The sequence below is a fragment of the Entelurus aequoreus genome, linkage group LG14 (assembly GCF_033978785.1).
Source record: "Entelurus aequoreus isolate RoL-2023_Sb linkage group LG14, RoL_Eaeq_v1.1, whole genome shotgun sequence".
Classification (NCBI taxonomy): domain Eukaryota; kingdom Metazoa; phylum Chordata; class Actinopteri; order Syngnathiformes; family Syngnathidae; genus Entelurus; species Entelurus aequoreus.
Window position 1 is genome coordinate 63,095,864 of NC_084744.1, and position 23,445 is coordinate 63,119,308.

At 40.4% G+C, this 23,445-nt stretch overlaps 1 protein-coding gene and 1 long non-coding RNA gene across 6 annotated transcripts in view; one reads left to right on the forward strand and one right to left on the reverse strand.

The window, feature by feature from the left end:
- The window catches only part of LOC133665182 (uncharacterized), a 92,525-nt gene extending 88,247 nt beyond the window's left edge, over positions 1-4,278 (reverse strand). For all 4 annotated transcript variants that reach the window (XR_009828712.1, XR_009828714.1, XR_009828715.1 and 1 more), the window contains exons 1-2: positions 4,183-4,278; positions 1,486-1,633 (exon numbers count right to left, since the gene is read on the reverse strand). This is a non-coding gene — a long non-coding RNA (uncharacterized LOC133665182). The remainder of the gene's footprint in view (positions 1-1,485; positions 1,634-4,182) is intronic.
- rnf220a (ring finger protein 220a) overlaps positions 1-23,445 on the forward strand; it is a 390,449-nt gene that overhangs the window by 197,809 nt on the left and 169,195 nt on the right. The window lies entirely within an intron of this gene.

Sequence of the window (23,445 nt, forward strand, 5' to 3'; positions counted from 1 at the left end):
TCCTCTTTTGCCTGATATGATTGCCGTCTTCACGAGCACTCAGGCCACTTTTTTCCTGGCGACGGCTAACGTGTTGGAGGCAGCTTTCAACTATTAGGGGAGAGAAAAGCCATTACTCAAGCCCGCATTGGTGCATCTACCGTCTATCGACCAGACCACGGTGTGTGTTTTGGCCCGCTGAAGGCCACAGATGCTGCAGGGGCTATTAGGTGCCCATTGTTTGTTTTCAATGGCAATGAAAATGAAATTGGTCTCGTCGTGATCTTATTGCTGGTAACTCTACCTCCCTCTGTGACCCGGGGAAGGCAAAAAACCCGATCCTAATTTACTTACCCCACCGCAACGTTGCCTTTTCTAATGCTTTTTGAGGGACGAAAATATGGCGACATGCAATGAAGATATAGAGGTTGTAGAAGCGTGACCTTGAGGAAAGCTGCTCCATTTTCAATAGTGACATTTTTGTGGCCTCTTTTATTATAAAAGTATCGAAATTTTTTTAGTACCGGTACCAAAATATTGGTATCGGGACAACACTAGTAGCGACCGTATTTTTCAAACTAAAGAGCGCACCCACTAAATTTCAGAGGGAAAATAATATTTTTTTCCATAATATTTCAGTGTTTCCCATAAACTGCCAAGATACCTGTGGCGGTGGGGGCGTGGCTATGGGCGTGGCCACCATGACATAATCGAGTAATTTGCATAATTTACTACAATGATATGATTTTCTCTAAAAAGGCTCAAAAAATGTATACTTACTAATTAATAACAGTTTTGTTTTAAACGTCCATCCATCCATCCATTTTACAATATAATTACAACACTTTATGTACATATTTATATACAGATTTGAACAATAAGTTATTCACTGAAATATATTTATTAATTGTGGTTCTTACAAAAAATATATCTTATAAAATATAAACGCTAAAATGTCTCTTAAAGCTCTGCCCCTTTAATTAGTGCATACTAAATAATTTAACTTTAGCCTACTACTACACCCATATTATTTACCAGCAACATAAAGTGAAACAGAGGCAGAGGTGTCCTGCCACAGTCAGTAACAAATAAACAGAAAACAGTAGTGGTCAAATACAAATAAGGCAACAAGAGAAGTATCCTACACTTCTCTTTTGTAAAGTAAATCTGAACAGCTTATATGGGCATCTACATCAACTATATGATTTGCTTTAGAAGATGAACAGGACAAAAAAATAAATAAACAAATTAAAAAATTAAAAAAATAATTTAAAAAAAAAAGATATATATATATATATATATATATATTTATTTTTTATTTTATTTGTGGCGGACGTAATTCTTTCATGGCGGGCCGCCACAAATAAATGAATGTGTGGGAAACACTGTATTTCTATATAATATTCCATATATTTATCCATATATATATATATATAAACTGCAGATATATTTGTTATGAAATTAGTTATTTACACAGAAACATTTTGTAAATGTTTATTTACATACCTTAATTGTTTCCAAATGGTGTCTATAATGCGGCTGTTCAAACGAAACAGAAGTCGTGGTCATGGACCCGCCAGCTGCGGAAGCTAGCTCTCCAATCAGCTAAACAGACTCAATAACTCCACGGTGACGTCTTGGTGAGTTCACGAAACTGAAACAACACAAAAAGTATGGCGTTGTAAGTTAATAACACTAACACAAGACACTCGTAAACATGTTACTATATTAGCTAGCTTCATTCAATTACGATGGCGCGTACAAATATGCATGAAAACACTCCTGCAGACATCACACATGGGATGGTTTAGTAAGTACGAATTGTTTTAGTTATATTGTAAAACTTACAAACGCTGCTTGGAGTGCCGAATGAAGAATTCATACGAGTAGAACCGCTATGGACGGCTAGAAGACGGCGCAGCACGTGTGCTTCCGGTTCAAAGCTTTAATTCACCCAGAAGCACCTGCGGTGTGTGAACTCGTCCAAAAGACGGCACCGTAGCACACACAAAAACACACCATTTCAATGTGTTTCCATGTGTTTTATGGAAACTATTTGCATTATGGCCGTTAGTGAAGAAAAATCCATAAATTAGCCGCACCGTGTTACAAGCCGCAGGGTTTAAGGCTTAGGGGAAAAAAAGTAGTGGTACTTTTTTGAGAGTATTGCCAACGTCTTGATCCTTTTCCCTAATACAAGGGAACATACAACCGATACAACCTTCGTCATTTACTCATTCTGTTCAGAAGGTACAAACTGTGTAGCCTGCCCTAAGTCAGCTGGGATAGGTTCCAGCACTCCTGTGACCCTAATGAGAATAAGGGGGCGTACAAAATGGATGCTCTTTGATAGCACAACATAAATACATAAATATTAATTTACTCAGGGCCTTCAATGGATCGTGTTGCCTCCCTTAGGACAGTAATTATGTTATAATAATAATAATAATAGATTTTATTTGTAAAAAGCACTTTCCATTGAGCACACAACCTCAAAGTGCTACAGTGTATTAAAAAATAAAAATATAATAAAAATAAAAACTAGAACTAGAAAACATGTATCTAAAAAAAAAGGCTTTTTTAAAAAGAAGGGTTTTTAAGCCTTTTTTTTAAAGCATCCACAGTCTGTGGTACCCTCAGGTGGTCAGGGAGAGCGTTCCACAGACCGGGAGCGGCGGAGCACAGAAAACACATTTTTAGAGAACTATATCAATGTGCAGTGTCTCATGCAGCATTTTAAGTGGGGTTACCAATTATTTATTTTACTCCTGTTTGTTTTACATTGGTTGGTATACTTGTATATTGGCTTGCCCAACATAATTACTGGTGCGACATCTAGTGGACACATTTAGAACAGTAGTTTCTTTCATTTAAAAATGCATCTTAATTTTAGACCTAGCAAACTTGTCTCGCGGGCCGCATAGACCCTGTTCGCGAGGCCTGATTTGGCCCGCGGGCCGGATGTTTGACACCCCTGGTCTACAACATGTTTTGCTTTATTCATTATTGACGTGTTTCTTGCTACTTTATGTTGTATATTTTTTACAAGAGATGTCCAGTTCAATTTATCATCAATCATTATACCTAGAAATTTGGTTGCATTTACTCTTTCAATGTCTACTCCGTCTATTTGTATTTGTGTTGGACTTTCTCTTCTACTGTTACCAAATAGCTTTATTTTAGTATTACTGAGATTCAAAGATAGTCTGTTTTTGTCAAACCATCTTTTTAATTTGTTCATTTCTTCTAAGGTTATATTTATCTTCTTTTGTTGAGAAGAATTGTTGTATATTCTTGGGTAGCAGATTGTAGTTTGCTTTGTGTATAATTTTAGTTGTTTGCAAATTCACTATGTCGTGGAATTTCAGTGTTTTCGATTGAATAAATAAAATGTTTGCATGTTCTCTATATCCAACATTATGTATTATTATCACTGATCTTTTTTGTAACACCGTTAATGAATAAAGTCTATTTTTGTAGTTATTTTCCCATATTTCTGCACAATAACTCAGATATGGTAACACTAGTGAGCAGTAGAGAATATGAAGTGATTTTTGGTCTAGAACATGTTTTGCTTTATTCATTATTGAAAATTTTTTTGCCACCTTATGTAGTATATTTTGTATATGAGATTTCCAGTTCATTTCATCATCTATTAATACTCCCAAAAATCTGGTTCCATTTACCCTTTCAATGTCTACTCCGTCTATTTGTATTTGTGTTTGACTTTCTCTTCTACTGTTACAAAAGAGCATTATTTTAGTTTTACTGAGATTCAGACCTCGGTTAGTTCCTTTGCACTTTAACATAGTCTTATAACAGATATGATCACGCTTATTTAATTAAATTGTTATATGGTAAATTACTAATTACTATAATCCACATGTTAGGTTCCAGTTTAAATACAAAAGTGATACATTCCAGTTTTAATTAAAGTGATACATCATACTAATATATATACACATTCACGTTATATTGCCTTTGTTGAGGTTATTTACGACATTTTAGTGCTATTTTAAAATCACACTAGCAACTCAAGTATTGGGCCTGTTAGCATTAGCGAGTTAGCATCCACGTTTAGGACCGCTTGTGGCCGTTCTAAAACACCTTTAAAGACCAGATATACACGGCGACGCAACAAAAAAATCATCATAACAAGTTTTACACGTCGTGTTTGTCCATATTTAAGCACATTTCACTAACCTGCGACACAGTAATGAGGAGACACATTTGGATATTTAAGGCAATGCATTCTTCTTCTCTGCCGTGTCGAGCTGGTTTTAGTCAATAAACATGTGGTGCCACCTTGTGGTGGAACTATGAACAGCAGTTTAGTGACTTTTAACCTACAGTCGTGGTCAAAAGTGTACATACACTTGTAAAGAACATCATGTCATGGCTGTCTTGACTTTCCAATCATTTCTACAACTCTTTTTTTTGTGATGTAGTGATTGGAGCACATACTTGTTGGTCACAAAAAAAACATTCATGAAGTTTGCTTCTTTTAAGAATTTATTGAAAATGTGAGCAAATGTGCTGGGTCAAAAGTATACATACAGCAATGTTAATATTTGCTTACATGTCCCTTGGCAAGTTTACCTGCAATAAGGCGCTTTTGGTAGCCATCCACAAGCTTCTGCTTGAATTTTTGACCACTCCTCTTGACAAAATTGGTGCAGTTCAGCTAAATGTGTTGGTTTTCCTGACATGGACTTGTTTCTTCAGCATTGTCCACACGTTTAAGTCAGGACTTTGGGAAGGCCGTTCTAAAAACCTTCATTCTAGCCTGATTTAACCATTCCTTTACCACTTTTGAGGTCATTGTCCTGTTGGAACACCCAATTGCGCCCAAGACCCAACCTCCGGGTGTCATGATTTTAGCTTGTCCTGAAGAATTTGGAGGTAATCCTCCTTTTTCATTGTCCCATTTACTCTCTGTAAAGCACCAGTTTCATTGGCAGAGCATAATACTACCACCACAATGCTTGACAGTAGGGCTGGTGTTCCTGGGATTAAAGGCCTCACCTTTTCTCCTCCAAACATATTGCTGGGTATTGTGGCCAAACAGCTCCTTTTTTGTTTCATCTGACCACAGAACTTTCCTCCAGAAGGTCTTATCTTTGTCCATGTGATGTCAGATTAAACAAAAATGGAGTTGTTTGGCCACAATACCCAGCAATATGTTTGAAAAGGTGAGGCCTTTAGTCCCAGGAACACCACACCTACCGTCAAGCATGGTGGTCCCGAAAATCCCGAATTTTTTGACCAAAAAAAATCCTGACTTTTTGACACTTAGAAAAAATCCAGACTATTTGACCAAAAAAAAAATCCCGATTTTTTGACATTTGGAAAAAAATCCAGATTTTTTGACATTTAGAAAAAATCCGGATTTTTTGACATTTAGAAAAAGTCCAGACTTTTTGACCAAAAAAAACCCTGATTTTTTTTTTGACATTTAGAAAAAATCTGGATTTTTTGATGTGTCAAAAAATCTAGATTTTTTCTAAATGTCAAAAAATCTGGATTTTTCTAAAAATTGGGATTTTTTCCAAGTGTCAAAAAATCGTGATTTTTTCTAAATGTCAAAAAAATCAGGATTTTTTTTGGTCAAAAAGTCTGGATTTTTTCTAAATGTCAAAAAATCCGGATTTTTTCTAAATGTCAAAAAATCTGGATTTTTTTCCAAATGTCAAAAAATCGGGATTTTTTTTTTGGTCAAATAGTCTGGATTTTTTTAAAATCCAGACTTAAATTAAAGGCCTCACCTTTTCTCCTCCAAACATATTGCTGGGTATTGTGGCCAAACAGCTCCTTTTTTGTTTCATCTGACCACAGAACCTTCCTCCAGAAGGTCTTATCTTTGTCCATGTGATGTCAGATTAAACAAAAATGGAGTTGTTTGGCCACAATACCCAGCAATATGTTTGAAAAGGTGAGGCCTTTAGTCCCAGGAACACCACACCTACCGTCAAGCATGGTGGTCCCGAAAATCCAGAATTTTTTGACGGAAAAAAATCCTGACTTTTTGACACTTAGAAAAAATCCAGACTATTTGACCAAAAAAAAATTCCCGATTTTTTGACATTTGGAAAAAAATCCAGATTTTTTGACATTTAGAAAAAATCCGGATTTTTGACATTTAGAAAAAATCCAGACTTTTTGACCAAAAAAAATCGTGATTTTTTTTGACATTTAGAAAAAAATCACGATTTTTTGATGTGTCAAAAAATCCGGATTTTTTCTAAATGTCAAAAAATCTGGATTTTGTTAAAAATTGGGATTTTTTCCAAGTGTCAAAAAATCGTGATTTTTTCTAAATGTCAAAAAAATCTGGATTTTTTTTTTGGTCAAAAAGTCTGGATTTTTTCTAAGTGTCAAAAAGTCAGGATTTTTTTTGGTCAAAAAGTCTGGATTTTTTTAAAATCCAGACTTAAATTAAAGGCCTCACCTTTTCTCCTCCAAACATATTGCTGGGTATTGTGGCCAAACAGCTCCTTTTTTGTTTCATCTGACCACAGAACTTTCCTCCAGAAGGTCTTATCTTTGTCCATGTGATGTCAGATGAAACAAAAATGGAGTTGTTTGGCCACAATACCCAGCAATATGTTTGAAAAGGTGAGGCCTTTAGTCCCAGGAACACCACACCTACCGTCAAGCATGGTGGTCCCGAAAATGCCGAATTTTTGACACTTAGAAAAAATTCCGTGTTGTTGAAATTTTGAAAAAATCCAGACTTTTTGACATTTACAAAAAAAAACAACTTTTTGACACTTGTAAAAAATCCCAATTTTTAAAAAAAAATCCAGACTTTTTGACCCAAAAAAATCCTGACTTTTTTGACATTTAGAAAAAATCCAGACTATGTGACCAAAAAAAAATCCAGATTTTTTGACATTTAGAAAAAAATCCCGATTTTGACACTTAGAAAAAAATCCAGACTTTTTGACCCAAAAAAAATCCCGATTTTTTGACATTTAGAAAAAATCCCGATTTTTTGACATTTAGAAAAAATCCCGATTTTTTGACACTTGGAAAAAATCCCAACTTTTTGACACTTAGAAAAAATACCGTGTTTTTGACATTTACAAAAAATACCGTGTTTTTGACACTTAGAAAAATTTCTGACTTTTGAACACTTAGAAAAAAATTCAGATTTTTTGACATATAGAAAAAATCCAGATTTTTTTGACATTTAGAAAAAATCCAGATTTTTTGACATTTACAAAAAATCCAGAATTTTTTGACAGAAAAAATCCAGATTTTTTGACAAAAAAAAATCCTGACTTCTTGACTCTTAGAAAAAAATCCCGATTTTTTGACACTTGGGAAAAATCCCGATTTTTTGACACTTGGAAAAAATCCCGACTTTTTGACACTTGGAAAAAATCCCGACTTTTTGACACTTGGGAAAAAATCCAGATTTTTTGACACTTAGAAAAAATCCTGTGTTTTTGACACTTAGAAAAAATCCCAATTTTTGGACACTTGGAAAAAATACAGACTTTTTGACAGAAAAATCCCGGCTTTTTGCTGCCAATGGAACTGGTGCTTTACAGAGAGTAAATGGGACAATGAAAAACCTTCAAATTCTTCAGGACAAGCTAAAATCATCAGCCCGTAGGTTGGTTCTTGGGCGCGGTTGGGTGGTCCAACAGGACAATGACCCCCAAACACATGTCAAAAGTGGTAAAGGAATGGCTAAATCAGGCTAGAATGAAGGTTTTAGAATGGCCTTCCCAAAGTCCTGACTAAAACGTGTGGACAATGCTGAAAAAACAAGTCCATGTCAGAAAAAAAAACAAATTTAGCTGAACTGCACCAATTTTGTCAAGAGGAGTGGTCAAAAACTCAAGCAGAAGCTTGTGGATGGCTACCAAAAGCGCCTTATTGCAGTGAAACTTGCCAAATATTAACATTGCTGTATGTATACTTTTGACCAAGTCACATTTTCAGTAAACCCATAATAAATTCATAAAAGAAGCAAACTTCATGAATGTTTTTTGTGAGCAACAAGTATGTGCTCCAATCACTACATCACAAAAAAACAAGAGTTGTAGAAATGACTGGACAGCCATGACAGGATGTTCTATACAAGTGTACGTACACTTTTGACCACCACTGTAAAGCTAGGAGCATGAACTAATGGACGGGAGGCGAAACGTCTTCTAAGATAACCAAACCGTGCGATCGATTGACTGCCCTGAGAGCACAATGACCTAGAAGAATGCAAACATCCATTGACATAAACATAAACACATTATTTGTCATGAATGTGTATGATTCTCATTGTACCAATAACATTGGCTGGATTTTCACGAGTAAGTGGTCAAATACAGGGTTTTCTCTCTCACTACCGTCTGGATATCCTACGACTTGACAAAGTTCTTCTTGGAAGCCTATTTTATCCTATCTAATCAAACCATTAAAAGTCTGACTCACACAAAACATTTTGAACTCATACCTTGCTAAAACACAAATGACTCTTAACTTGCTCAACTCTGATCGGTCCACTTTCAGCCCAGCTTGTAGGCCAAAGCCCAGGAGGGAAAGTTGATCTGCCCGCAGCGACCACTCGGCCCTCTCATCTGCCCTTCACACGTCAGCACACCCGCACACACACACACACACACATGTGCTGCCTTGCCCTCGCCTCTGCCCCTTGCACACCCGCAGTAATGATGTCTGTTGACCTCCAACACAAAAGCCGCCCTGACAGATTAGTTTACAAGTGGCCCAGGGACCCTGGGTTTCGAATCCAAACTCCTAGGATTCCCTGCATTGATTACGAGCCTTTTGTTTTTCTACCCGTCTAAAGTGCTCAAATAATCACGTCTTCAAATAAATAAGGATGGAAAAGTACTGAATTCAATCTCTGTACATTTTTTACTATGATTCGCAAGAGCGGCTAGACCGAACAAATACAATTTAAAAAAAAACCAATACTAATAATATAACCCAGCAGGCACAAGACATTAAAACAACGTTGAGAACTTGGTGAATTAGGTCCTGACATCGAACAACTCAAACATAACTGTGGAGGTCTTGCCTCTAAGGGTTCTTCGGACCACCAAGAACGGACATGACAGGCTTGACGGTTTTGTGATTTGCATAAAACTTATCGCTCTGCTTTTCAGCAATCGCCTCTCGTGACGGTCTCGCGCTTCACGTTGCTTTTCAGCCGTCCGCTCTCGTCTCCGCCTCCGTTTCCGTCTCGCTCGTGCTCGTGCTCGGGTATTCGCTTCACCATCAACCCCCCCCAACTTCTCCAACCTCTCCAACCACTTCCTTCCCGGCTGCTGCCCTTTTATAGAGTGACAGGTGATCAGTCAAATGCGCCCCAGGTGGGCCATCTGCGCACCTGTCGCCGATCTCGGAGCCGGCCCCGGCACACCCCGCCTCGCTGCAGGTCCGCAGGCCACGCCTCCTCACAATAACATTGGAGCAACATGTCGTTTTTGTTGACATTTAATCAACGATGGGTTGTGTCGTTGATTTGACCATCGAATTTTGGATATTAAAGAATATCAAACAAGCTCAAATATACCTAAGAAATGAGGCATGATGATGCAATATGTACATACAGCATACTTGCCAACCTTGAGACCTCCAATATCGGGAGGTGGGGGGGTGGGCTTGGTCGGGGTGGGGGGTGGGGGGGGGCGGGTTGGGGGCGTGGTTATTTACAGCTAGAATTCACCAACTCGAGTATTTCATATATATTTCATATATATATATATATATATATATATATATATATATATATATATATATATATATATATATATATATATATATATATATATATATATATATATATATATATATATATATATGAAATACTTGACTTTCAGTGAATTCTAGCTATATATTTTTTTTTAAATTTTTATTTTATTTACATAGAAAAAAAACAAAAAAACTTGAATTTCAGTGTTCCAGTGGCTATGCATTAGATGGCAGTATTGTCCTGTTTAACTTCTCCGTTCATGATGAGTATATCATTTCGGCCGCCATGTCTGTAATTTAGTCGTTCTTCTGCTTCGTCTACTTGTTGTGTGCGCAGTTGTGCACTCTATAAAAGCCCTAGATGTTGTGACGTCTTTGGGCAGGCAAGCTGTTTATTTTGTGGGAAAGCGGACGTGAGAACAGGCTGTCCCCACTCAGTCTCAGGTCCGCATTGAGCTGGAGGGGGCGTGGCCTCCAGCTCCGGCTGAATACCGGGAGTTTGTCGGGAGAAAATCTCTGCCGGGAGGTTGTCGGGAGAGGCGCTGAATATCGGGATTCTCCCGCTAAAAACGGGAGGGTTGGCAAGTATGACATACAGCTAGCCTAAATAGCATGTTAGCATCGATTAGCGTGCAGTCATGCACTGACCAAATATGCCTGATTAGCACTTCGACAGGTCAATAACGTCAACAAAACGCACCTTTTTGCATTACCGCACAGCATAAAAAGTTTGGTGGACAAAATGAGACAAAGAAGGAGTGGAGGATTTTGTGTTGCGTCACGGTCCAAACTATGGTGAGTTCAAGAACCGCTGAAATTAGTAGGACAAAACGATGTTCGCCAAATAGTGTCTAGAGTGAAGCATACACACAAACATGTTACACAGAGGTAGTTCTAACAATTGGGAAGGTTTGTCCTCAAACGAAAAGCATATTAAAACAAAAAATGTATTTTTCCCACATCTTTTTCCTTTTTCAATTTTTTTAGAAACGCTCCAGGGAGCCACTAGGGCGGCGCTAAAGATCGAGAGCCGCGGGTTGCTAACAAATAAAAAGTTAAAGTTAAAGTACCAATGATTGTCACACACACACACACACAATAGGTGTGGCGAAATTATTCTCTGCATTTGACCCATCACCCTTGATCACCCCCTGGGAGGTGAGGGGAGCAGTGAGCAGCAACAAATGCCTTGGCAAATTGTTTAAGAACAACATTTCTCGACCGGCTATTGCAAGGAATTTAGGGATTTCGCCATCTACGGTCCGTAATATCATCAAAAGTTTCAGAGAATCTGGAGAAATCACTGCACGTAACATTGAATGCCCGTGACCTTCCATCCCTCAGGTGGTACCGCATCAAAAAAAGCGACATCGGTGTGTAAAGGATATCGCCACATGGCCCCAGGAAGACTTCAGAAAACCACTGTCAGTAACTACGGTCGATCGCTACATCTGTAAGTGCAAGTTAAAACTCTACTATGCAAAGCGAACGCCGTTTATCAACAACACCCAGAACGGCGCCGGCTTCCTGAGTGTTGTTAAAAGGAAAGGCCATGTAAACAGCCGTGGAAGCTCAGCTCTGTCTGGGCGCTGACGGCACATGTCACTTAAAGTTCAAGTTAAAGTACCAATGATTGTCACACACACTAGGTGTGGCGAAATTATTCTCTCCATTTGACTCATCACCCTTGATCACCCCCTGGGAGGTGAGGGGAGCAGTGAGCAGCAGCGGTTGCAGCGCCCGGGACTAATTTTTGGTGATTCAACCCCCAATTCCAACCTTTGATGCATTTTAATAGTCTTTGGTTTGACTGAACTCACGACCTACCGATCTCAGGGCGGACACTCTCACCCATACTTGCCAACCCTCCCGTTTTTAGCGGGAGAATGGTATTCAGCGCCTCTCCCGACAACCTCCCAGCAGAGATTTTCACCCGACAAACTCCCGGTATTCAGCGGAGCTGGAGGCCACGCCCCCTCCAGCTCAATGCGGACCTGAGACTGAGTGGGGACAGCCTGTTCTCACGTCCGCTTTCCCACAATATAAACAGCTTGCCTGCCCAATGAACGGAGAAGTTAAACAGGACAATGCTGCCATCTAATGGATAGCCACCGGAACACTGAAATTCAAGTATTTTTTTTTTTTCTATGTAAATAAAAAAAAATATATATATATATATATAGCTAGAATTCACTGAAAGTCAAGTATTTCATACATATATATATATATATATATATATATATATATATATATATATATATATATATATATATATATATATATATATATATATATATATATATATATATATATATGTATGTATATATATATATATATATGAAATATATGAAATAAATGCTCGAGTTGGTGAATTCTAGCTGTAAATAACCCCGCCCCCAACCACGCTCCCAAACCCCCCCCCCCCCCCCCCCCCCCCCCCCCGATATTGGAGGTCTCAAGGTTGGCAAGTATGCTCTAACCCAGGGGTCACCAACCTTTTTGAAACCAAGAGCTACTTCTTGGGTAGTGATTAATGCGAAGGGCTACCAGTTTGATACACACTTAAATAAATTGCCAGAAATAGCCAATTTGCTCAATTTACCTTTAACTCTATGTTATTATTAATAATTAATGATATTTATCTTTGTGGAAACACTGATCATCTTAATGATTTCTCACATTAAATATATATAGAAACAGATAAATATCAATATGCAAAACTTTATTTTTATATTTTTTCTAAGTGCACATTTTTCAAATTGAACATTTTCAAATGATCACTTCTAAGACAGTCTTGTGAAATCACAATATCCCATTTTAACTAGCTAGCCACTAACATTTTTTTTTAACAAATCATGAATTACTTTGCACCATGTTTGTACAAATAGTAACTCATGTAAAATAAAAAATAAATAAACAAATAATTTATGGAACATCACTAGTAATTTTTCCTGATTAAGATTAATTTTAGAATTTTGATGACATGTTTTAAATAGGTTAAAATCCACTTTGTTAGAATATATAACAAATTGAACCAAGCTATATTTCTAACAAAGACAAATCATTATTTCTTCTAGATTTTCTAGAATAAAATTTTTAAAAGAAATTCAAAAGACTTTGAAATAAGATTTAAATTTGATTCTACAGATTTTCTAGATTTGCCAGAATTTTTTTTTTGAATTTTAATTATAATAAGTTTGAAGAAATATTTCACAAATATTCTACGTCGAAAAAACAGAAGCTAAAATGAAGAATTAAATTAAAATGTATTTATTATTCTTAATAATAAATAAAAAATAAATTTACTTGAACATTGATTTAAATTGTCAGGAAAGAAGAGGAAGGAATTTAAAAGGTAAAAAGGTATATGTGTTTAAAAATCCTAAAATCATTTTTAAGGTTGTATTTAATCTCTAAAATTGTCTTTCTTAAAGTTACAAGAAGCAAAGTAAAAAAATAAATGAATTTATTTTAACAAGTGAAGACCAAGTCTTTAAAATATTTTCTTGGATTTTCAAATTATATTTGAGTTTTGTCTCTCTTAGAATTAAAAATGTTGAGCAAAGCGAGACCAGCTTGCTAGTAAATAAATACAATTTAAAAAAATAGAGGCAGCTCACTGGTAAGTGCTGCTATTTGAGCTATTTTTAGAACAGGCCGGCGGGCTACTCATCTGGTCCTTACGGGCTACCTGGTGCCCGCGGGCACCGCGTTGGTGACCCCTGCTCTAACCACTAGTTTTCCATCCTTTTTTAGAAACGCTCCAGGGAGCCACTAGGGCGGCGCTAAAGAGCCGCGGGTTGCTGACCCCCGGTCTAACAAATCAGACTCGACTATGAAACTCCTTAGTGGAAAACCGGCCCAGTTGTATGTATTATTAAGTAGGCCAAGAAATGCATCACATCTTAAATCGCCTGAAGGTGAAGAAGCATCTAATCCTTACACACCATGAATAATGAGAAAATACCCATAATCCCTAAACGCGTACGCCGTCACCTCTGCATACACGCATGTGATGTTCAAATACACACGCTCCGGCGTCAATGACGATAAGTAGATGTGAGTTATGGCCTTGCTGTCTGGCAGCCAGCTGCTCAGCCCACTGTTTACATGCCAACTGATTACCCTAATTTCAAACGCATGCATGGCAGCTCGGCTGATGAATAGTCCCGTCCCAGCGCCACCTTGTAATACCCTATTGTCAACCGCTGCATGCTAGTCAGCCAGCCGGACCTGTAATACCGTTTTGATTATTCAATAAATAACCCATAATTTGACATTGATTGGAGCTGTGAATGGGCTCTGCGGGCGGGAGGAGGATGAAGAGATGGTGAAGAGGAAGGATCGGGCGGGTGGCGGACAGGGTATCGACCTGTAGTGGTCAGGGTTTAGATGACCAGTGGTCAAAGAGGTCAGTGATTTGTGCTAATACACAAGCGCAGAGAAGACCGCTTGGGTGTCGGCACACCTCTTTTTCTTGTGTGATGTGATTAGAGTACGGGTCATTAGTTCAGCCTCATTGCCTGTTGTCCAAACAAAGATGTCAGAGAAGCCATTTAACCGTTTGGGTAAAACATGAAATCAGAATCAGAATCAGAAATACTTTATTAATCCCCGAGGGGAAATTAAGATTTTCAGCACTATTCCAATCCCAATCTCCGGGTTGGGGAGGAGACCCTGCCCCAAGTGGAGGAGTTCAAGTACCTCGGAGTCTTGTTCACGAGTGAGGGAAGAGCGGATCGTGAGTAATGCGGACGCTGTATCGATCCGTTGTGGTGAAGAAGGAGCTGAGCCAGAAGGCAAAGCTCTCAATTTACCGATCGATCTACGTTCCCATCCTCACCTATGGTCACAAGCTTTGGGTTATGACCGAAAGGACAAGATCACGGGTACAAGCGGCCGAAATGAGTTTCCTCCACCGGGTGGCGGGGCTCTCCCTTAGAGATAGGGTGAGAAGCTCTGCCATCCGGGAGGGGCTCAAAGTAAAGCCGCTGCTCCTCCACATGGAGAGGAGCCAGATGAGGTGGTTCGGGCATCTGGTCAGGATGCCACCCGAACGCCTCCGGTCCGACCGGTTGGAAGACCCAGGACACGTTGGGAAGACTATGTCTCCCGGCTGTCCTGGGAACGCCTCGGGAATCCCCCGGGAGGAGCTGGACGAAGATGGATGGATGGCAGCACAATCCCATTCAAGATTAGACAGGGAGACAGAACAGGATCGCTGACGGGTTTGCCAACTTCCGGCGGCCCTTACAAAAAAGGTGAGAGACAGGTAAACGTTGGGGGTGGGGGAGTCGCGAAAGTGCCACCCCTTGTCACACAGTCCCAAAGGGTCCCCCCAACCAAAAGGCAAAAAAAAAAAAAACACATGAAAACAAGAGGGAAACACCAGGAACACAAAAGGATGACACAAGAGCACAGAGCTCCTTGCCAACAGCAGCCACTACAGAATATGCAATACAGAACACAGTAGGAGCGGGAAGAACTGTAAGGGGGAGCACAAAAGAGGAAGAAATCATATCACACACTCCAAAATTTTTTAAATGAAATAACAATTTTATAAATAAATAAATATTATAATAAACTAATAATACAAATTTCTAAATGAATTCTCATTGAAACATTTGTCTGTAGTTTGGTTTATAGCTTGAACACTGAGCGGACCACACCTCACCTAACTCGTCACTGGTATTCAGACATATATTCGTTGGCCTGGGGCCTGCTGGGTTAACAACCCTGATGAGCATTGATTGCTAATTTAGCTTTCTGCAATATGACCTCGCTTCATTGCCTCAAAAATTTGCCAATGCATCTCGGCTCCGAATGATCTGCTTTGTTTTTGTGAGCGCATCCCCCTGACGTGGTTAGTATGGACCCCTACTGAAATCCGCCCCCGAATGGATTATTCCGCGCTTCTAAGTAGGATGGATTTTATGGTGCTTGCCTGATCACTATCTGAAACCCACTAATCGTTAGCATGTGTGTCTGTATGCGTAAACCCTCCTTCTTGATGTTGCCATTGAAGTGTCCCTGGCGTTGTACTTATTGGAGCTCCCTGATGTTAGATATTGGAATATTGATCCTGGAGAATGTTTAGCTTTCACTCTTCTCCGGTTTCATTTATACGCTCACACAGCTGACGCCTGCTTCACACAGCAGTACAAGCTGCAGATGTGGCAGTACATGAGGGACCCAGATCAAATCAAAGTCTCAATCAATGCAGCAGGGGGGTTGGGGTATCTCAGTCAAAGATTTGGGTTTCAGTGGGATTTTAAACAGTTGCACTGTGATATAGCGGTTAGCACTGCCACATAGTCTGGAGATCTGGGTCCAGATCTCTGTTGGAAACAACTCTTCTTTGAGTTTGTGGCTCTCCCTGTGTTCTTTTTGGTTTTCTGCACACATTCCAAAGACTTCTGGGCCGTGCCCGGCCGAGCCCCATGGGGACAGGCCCGGCCACCACTCCGGGCCTGGCTCCAGAGGGGGGCCCCGGTGACCCGCGTACGGGCAAAGGAAAACTGAGTCTCTGTTCTTGTATTTCAGAATCAGAATGAGAATCAGAATAGTCTTTATTGCTATTGTTTGAGAACGGGTTCACAAACTAGGATTTTTTCTTGGTACAACCGTGCAACATAAAACACATATAACACAGAATAGGTAATACAATGAGCTGTAACTGAGCTATCAGATCTTGTTATTGTTCATGAGTCTGATGGCCGAGGGGGAAAAACTGTTCAGGTGGCGGGAGGTGTGGGTCTGCATGGACCGTAGTCTCCTGCCTGAGAGGAGAAGGGAGAATAGTTTGTGTCCATGGTGAGAAGAGTCAGATGTGATCCGACCCACAAGGTCTTCGAGCTGCTCTTTGTCTGATCCCTCACCTAGGACCTGTTTGTCTTGGGAGACCCTACCAGGGGGCATAGAATCCCCCGGACTGAGCTGGGCGGCAGCCAAAGGCAGGGCACTTGGCGGTCCGTACCTTAGTACACTTGTAAGCTGACCAAGTCAAGCTGCAAAGGAACAAAAGTTGTGTAGTACAGTAAGTAGGCCCTTTTTCCAATGCAATTGACACGTTTCAATTGGAAAAAAACAGGTACCACCTTGTACTATTTTTCGTACTCGGTGATTTCCAATCATAGATACATAGAAGACTAGATCAGCGATGTAACTACATGGTGGCCACCTCGGTGGGGGCCAAGTTCCCATTAAAGGCAGTGCATGCATAAAGAAAATAAACCATAACTTGCTCAATTCTCAACATGGTTTATTTTATTGCCAACGGCAAAATGTGTGCTATCAACATTTAATTTGTTGAAAAAAGATTTGCATACTTATTCCCAATATCTTTGTTTCCACGGTACAACCAGATTGAGCCACGTATGAGCAACGCATCGTGGCAAATATGCCAGAATTAGCTACAATAGATGCAATTCCACCTGTTGTCCGTAGAAAGACGTGTTTTAGGCCACGCCTCCTTTGTCTCGTTTTGTCCACCAAATGTTTTATACTGTGCGTGAATGCACAAAGTTTAGCTTTGTTGATGTTTTTGACTTGTGTGGAGTGCTAATCAGGCATATTTGGTCAGTGCATGACTGCAAACAAATCGGTGCTAACATGCTATTTCGGCTAGCTGTATGTACATATTGCATCATTATGCCTCGTTATTTGAGCTCGTTAAATTGCACTTACTTACGTCCTCTGTGTAGTTGATTTATACTTGCATGTCCCATGAAACATTATCTCTGTGCAATACTGTCTGCATTTCTGATAGTTGTGAGTGCGCCATGTTGTTCCAGACCACAGTTACTCGGCTTGCAAAGATTGTAATAAATCCATTGGAAGAAGACAGCCCGCCGTTTCCTGTAACTTGGACACACACGTCAATACCTTCGGCCGTTCTGAACCAGTCATTTCCAGGAGTTATCTCACCCTCTGAGAAGCCTCCGTTTTATTAATGTTTTACCAATGTAGTAAAAAATTAATAATTGTTAAAATGTCAACATTTCTGTCGACAAAGACTTGTGTCAGCCTGCAACACATTGTCGTTTTGATAGTAGGCTAATATAGACACTTACATCATGTGTTGCCTTTAAAATACCACTTATATAAGACTTTTGAAGTCATTTTGATAGTAGGCTAAAATAGACACTTACATCATGTGTTGCCTTTAAAATACCACTTATATAAGACTTTTGAAGTCATTTTGATAGTAGGCTAATATAGCTAATATAGAAACTTAGAACTTTAAAGCTTTATAAAAAATGGAAAAATATGGGGAGAAATATATATTTGTTGTTTTAATAAAGTTTCTGTCGGAGGACAAACATGACACAAACCTTCCTAAATTTTAAAAAAGCCCGCTGTTTAATATGTTAGTGTTTATGCTTCACTGATGACAGTATCCCTACTAATTTTGGCGGTCCTTGAACTCACCGTAGTTGGTTTACATGTACAACTTTTTCCGACGCTCCCACAGAAAGACGTGTTTTATGCCACTCCTTCTTTGTCTCGTTTTGTCCACCAAACCTCTTATACTGTACGTGAATGCCCAAAGGTGAGATTTGTTGATGTTATTGACTTGCGTGGAGTGCTAATAATCCATGCTAACATGCTATTTAGGCTAGCTGTGTGTACACATTGCATCGTTATGCTTCATTTGTAGGTATATTTGAGTTCATTTAATTTCCTTTACTTGTGTATTTAATTTATTTTTGCATGTCTCGTGACGCACTATCTGTATGTGATATTGGTGATATTTCTGATTGTATGCCATGTTGTTCCAGACCACAGCAAACGTTACCCAACTTGCAAAGACTACCTTTGACAGTTTTAAGCCAATAATTTCCAGGAATTATCGAACCCTCTGAGAAACTGTTGCCTTCATTATAACACTTACATAAGGCTTTTAACTGTTTGCGTTTTGTTTTTTGTATTTTTGGTCCAATATGGCTCTTTCAACATGTTGGGTTGCCGACCCCTGACCTAAGCGATGAGCTTTTAGGTGTACTTTTTCCTGACTACGAAGTCTGCGGGCACAGTTCCGAACGCACACACTCTCTATATATTCACGCGCAAACTTGGATTCGCACAGTCATCACCACTTAATTGGCACTTGTTAATTCCTAAGAGCAAAAACATGAGCCCAAGCCCTCCAGGTTTCAGGGAAACCAGCTGAGTGAGTCTCCCTTTTGCAACAGTTGCACAATGCCAGTTTCTTCTTAAGTACTTTCTGCCAATTACCCATTATTCCCCCCCTATAAACCCACTGCAGACCGCAGCAGAGGGCTGTTATATCCTACCATGTTCCCAAGTTCTTTAGTTTCGGAAAACATGCTTCGACTGGGTGTGAAGAACGAGGGCAGGGTAAGGGAGGGTAGAGAAAAAGTGAAATATTTGAGGTTGTAAATAAGAAAGCAGGCTGGTCATGGGTGAGAGGCTCGGTAAATGGACTTTGTTGGATGCTAGGTGTAGAGCTGATTTTTAATACGACCAAATAAAAAACGCGAACTCCTCAGAAACCCTGCCAAGAATACGCCCAGAAACCTCGGTGTTCTTTCGCCGGGGCCCATTATGCAATTACAACACGGTAAAAGCCCTGCCAAAACCCCCAGCTCACCGTGCGAGTGTATAGTTATGTGAGGTCCGCTCCAGTCTGCAGATGGGAAACAAAGCTGTCCCGAATGCAGAATGCGCAGAACCCAAAGGCTGTCAAAAAGCAGGACGCTAACGGAAAGTGGAGACACGCAAAAAGGAAGAAAAGGAAAGAGCAAAAGGAACAGAAAGCACGGAACTGAGAACACACGGTTATGAAGGTTAAACAATGGCAATGGTCATTACGCTTTACTTTCAGTCAGAAGGAGGAGAGATATAAGCCCCCCATTTATAATTCATATCCTCAATTACCACTAATAAAGTGGCATGAAGGGGGCCCAGCCCAGAGAATGGCGCCGGCACAATTACACGTAGTACAGCCTGGCATTTACATTTTCTATTTGAGCATTTTTCAGCCTCAATTTCTCCTGGAGTTAATAAGAGCGATGATCCCGCCTTGACTTTTTCATGAAATTATTGTATGGTTGTAATATTCCAATCTATTAGCCCGCCTTCTCCGTAATGTATTCTACGGTTTAATGGCCTGCCCGGACTGGATGGAGGGATGAGGAAAGGGAGAGAGAGAGAGATAGAACTTGACATTGATGAGAGGACTAGGTCTTGTAGTTTTGACCCTGAAGGGCTGGGAGGTCTTCATACCACACACTGTTTCAATTGGGGTCTCTCATGAGGCTGTGCCTATCATCCGACAGGCTTTTTTTCTCTCCATGTTGCTCAGCATGGACTGAAATTGTATTTACTGTAACATACTGGTCTCCAGCATATGCACATTCAAACCCTTCAATCCATTAACAGTAACTACTGGACCCATCAAGCATCAGTATCATTTCTACCGATTCTGATCAGGATCTGAAACCGCACAACCCTCTTAATAACGTTTTGTGGCGAACCATCAGATCCAAAGTTTGGCGCCTGGCCACGCCCACATCTTATGGCATCGGCAAAATGTGTTCGCAATGTATCATCGGCAATACGTTTAGTATCTGTCATTTTTTACCGCAGCTCATTTGGTCAAAGTCCCTAAGAGGAGGAGTTAAAGTACGAACCCTTGTTTTTGGTCCGGAAAAAGGCAGACAGAAACCAAGACGGCCGACTTACCCTTTGTTTTCAAGCATGGGATCCTAAGTCTTTTACGTGTGGTCGTCATGATAGACGTCTCCAGCGATTTTGGTGTCGATACTTGAAACTAGTGGGAACGGCTAATTTTTGGTTTGGTCAAATTCCCTAGGAGGAGTTTGCTAAAGTATGAACCCTGTTTTTGGCCAAAAATGCCCGACTTTCTCTTTGTTTTCAAGCATGGTTTCCTAAGACTTTTACGTGATAGACGTCTTTAGCAATTTTTGTGTCGATACGTGAAACTGGTGGGAACGGCTAATTTTTGGTTTGGCCAAAGTCCCTAGGAGGAGTTCGTTAAAGTACGACCCTTGTTTTTGTCCGAAAAATGGCAGACTTTCTCTTTCTTTTCAAGCATGGGTTCCTAAGTCTTTTACGTGTGGTCGTCATGATAGACGTCTCCAGCAATTTTCGTGTCGATACGTGAAACTGGTGGGAACGGCTAATCTTTGGTTTGGCCAAAGTCCCTCGGAGGAGTTCGTTAAAGTACAAACCCTTGTTTTTGTCCCGAAAAATGGCCAACAGAAACCAATATGGCCGACTTCCCCTTTGTTTTCAAGCATGGGTTCCTAAGTCTTTTACGTGTGGTCGTCATGATAGACGTCTCCAGCTATTTTCGTGTCGACACTTGAAACTGGTGGGAACGACTAATCTTTGGTTTGGCCAAAGTCCCTAGGAGGAGTTCGTTAAAGTACGACCCTTGTTTTTGGCTGAAAAATGCCCAACTTTCTCTTTGTTTTCAAGCATGGGTTCTTAAGTCTTTTACGTGTGGTCGTCATGATAGTTGTCTCCAGCGTTGTTCTTGTTGATATGAAAACTGGTGGGAACGGCTATTTTTGGGTTTGGTCAAAGTCCCTAGGAGGAGTTCGTTAAAGTACGAACCCTTGTTTTTGGCCCAAAAAATGGCAGACAGAAACCTGGATGGCCGACTTCCCCTTTGTTTTCAAGCATGTGCCGTCACGATAGACGTCTTTAGCGATTTTCATGTCGATACGAAAAACTGGTGGGAACGGCTAATCTTTGGTTTGGCCAAAGTCCCTCGGAGGAGTTCGTTAAAGTACAAACCCTTGTTTTTGTCCCGAAAAATGGCCGTCAGAAACCAATATGGTCGACTTCCCCTTTGTTTTCAAGCATGGGTTCCTAAAGTCTTTTACGTGTGGTCGTCATGACAGACGTCTCCAGCTATTTTCGTGTCGACACTTGAAACTGGTGGGAACAGCTAATCTTTGGTTTGGCCAAAGTCCCTAGGAGGAGTTTGTTAAAGTACGACCCCTGTTTTTGGCCCGAAAAATGGCCAACTTTCTCTTTGTTTTCAAGCCTGGTTTCCTAAGTCTTTTACGTGTGGTCGTCATGTTAGACGTCTCCAGCTATTTTCGTGTGGACACTTGAAACTGGTGGGAACGGCTAATCTTTGGTTTGGCCAAAGTCCCTAGGAGGAGTTCGTTAAAGTACGAACCCTTGTTTTTGGCCCAAAAAATGGCTGACAGAAACCAAGACGGCCGACTTACCCTTTGTTTTCAAGCATGGGTTCCTAAGACTTTTACGTGTGGTCGTCATGATAGTTGTCTCCAGCGATGTTCTTGTTGATATGAAAACTGGTGGGAACGGCTAATTTTGGGTTTGGTCAAAGTCCCTAGGAGGAGTTCGTTAAAGTACGACCACTGTTTTTGGCCGATAAATGGTCAACGGAAACCAGGATGACCGACTTCCCCTTTGTTTTCAAGCATAGGCCGTCATGATAGACGTCTCCAGCGATTTTTGTGTCGATACGTGAAACTGGTGGGAACGGCAAATTTTTGGTTTGGTCAAAGTCCCTAGGAGGAGTTTGTTAAAGTACGACTCTTGTTTTTGTTTCTGGCCGAAAAATGGCCGAGAGAAACCAAGACGGCCGACTTCCCCTTTGTTTTCAAGCATGAGTTCCTAAGACTTTTACGTGTGGCCGTCATGATAGACGTCTTTAGCGATTTTTGTGTCGATACGAAAAACTGGTGGGAACGGCTAATCTTTGGTTTGGCCAAAGTCCCTAGGAGGAGTTCGTTAAGGTACGAACCCTTGTTTTTGGCCCAAAAAATGGCCGACAGAAACCTGGATGGCCGACTTCCCCTTTGTTTTCAAGCATGTGCCGTCACGATAGACGTCTTTAGCGATTTTCATGTCGATACGAAAAACTGGTGGGAACGGCTAATCTTTGGTTTGGCCAAAGTCCCTAGGAGTAGTTCGTTATAGTATGAACCCTATTTTTGGCCGAAAAATGGCTGACAGAAACCAAGACGGCCGACTTACCCTTTGTTTTCAAGCATGGGTTCCTAAGACTTTTACGTGTGGTCGTCATGATAGTTGTCTCCAGCGATGTTCTTGTTGATATGAAAACTGGTGGGAACGGATAATTTTGGGTTTGGTCAAAGTCCCTAGGAGGAGTTAGTTAAAGTATGACCCCTGTTTTTGGCCCGAAAAATGCCCGACTTCCTCTTTGTTTTCAAGCCTGGGTTCCTAAGTCTTTTACGAAAAACTGGTGGTAACGGCTAATGTTTGGTTTGGTCAAATTCCCTAGGAGGAGTTCGTTATAGTACGAACCCTATTTTTGGCCGAAAAATGGCCGACAGAAACCAAGACGGCCGATTTACCCTTTGTTTTCAAGCATGGGTTCCAAAGACTTTTACGTGTAACTGTCATGATAGACGTCTTTAGCGATTTTTGTGTCGACACGTGAAACTGGTGGGAACGGCTAATTTTTGGTTTGGTCAAAGTCCCCAGGAGGAGTTCGTTATAGTACGAACCCTTGTTTTTGGTCCGAAAAATGTCAGACAGAAACCAAGACGGCCAACTTTCTCTTTGTTTTCAAGCATGGGTTACTAAGACTTTTACGTGTGGTCGTCATGATAGACGTCTCCAGCGATGTTCTTGTCGATATGAAAACTGGTGGGAACGGCTAATCTTTGGTTTGGCCAAAGTCCCTAGGAGGAGTCCGTTAAAGTACGTACCCTTGTTTTTGGCCCGAAAAATGGCCGACAGAAACCAGGA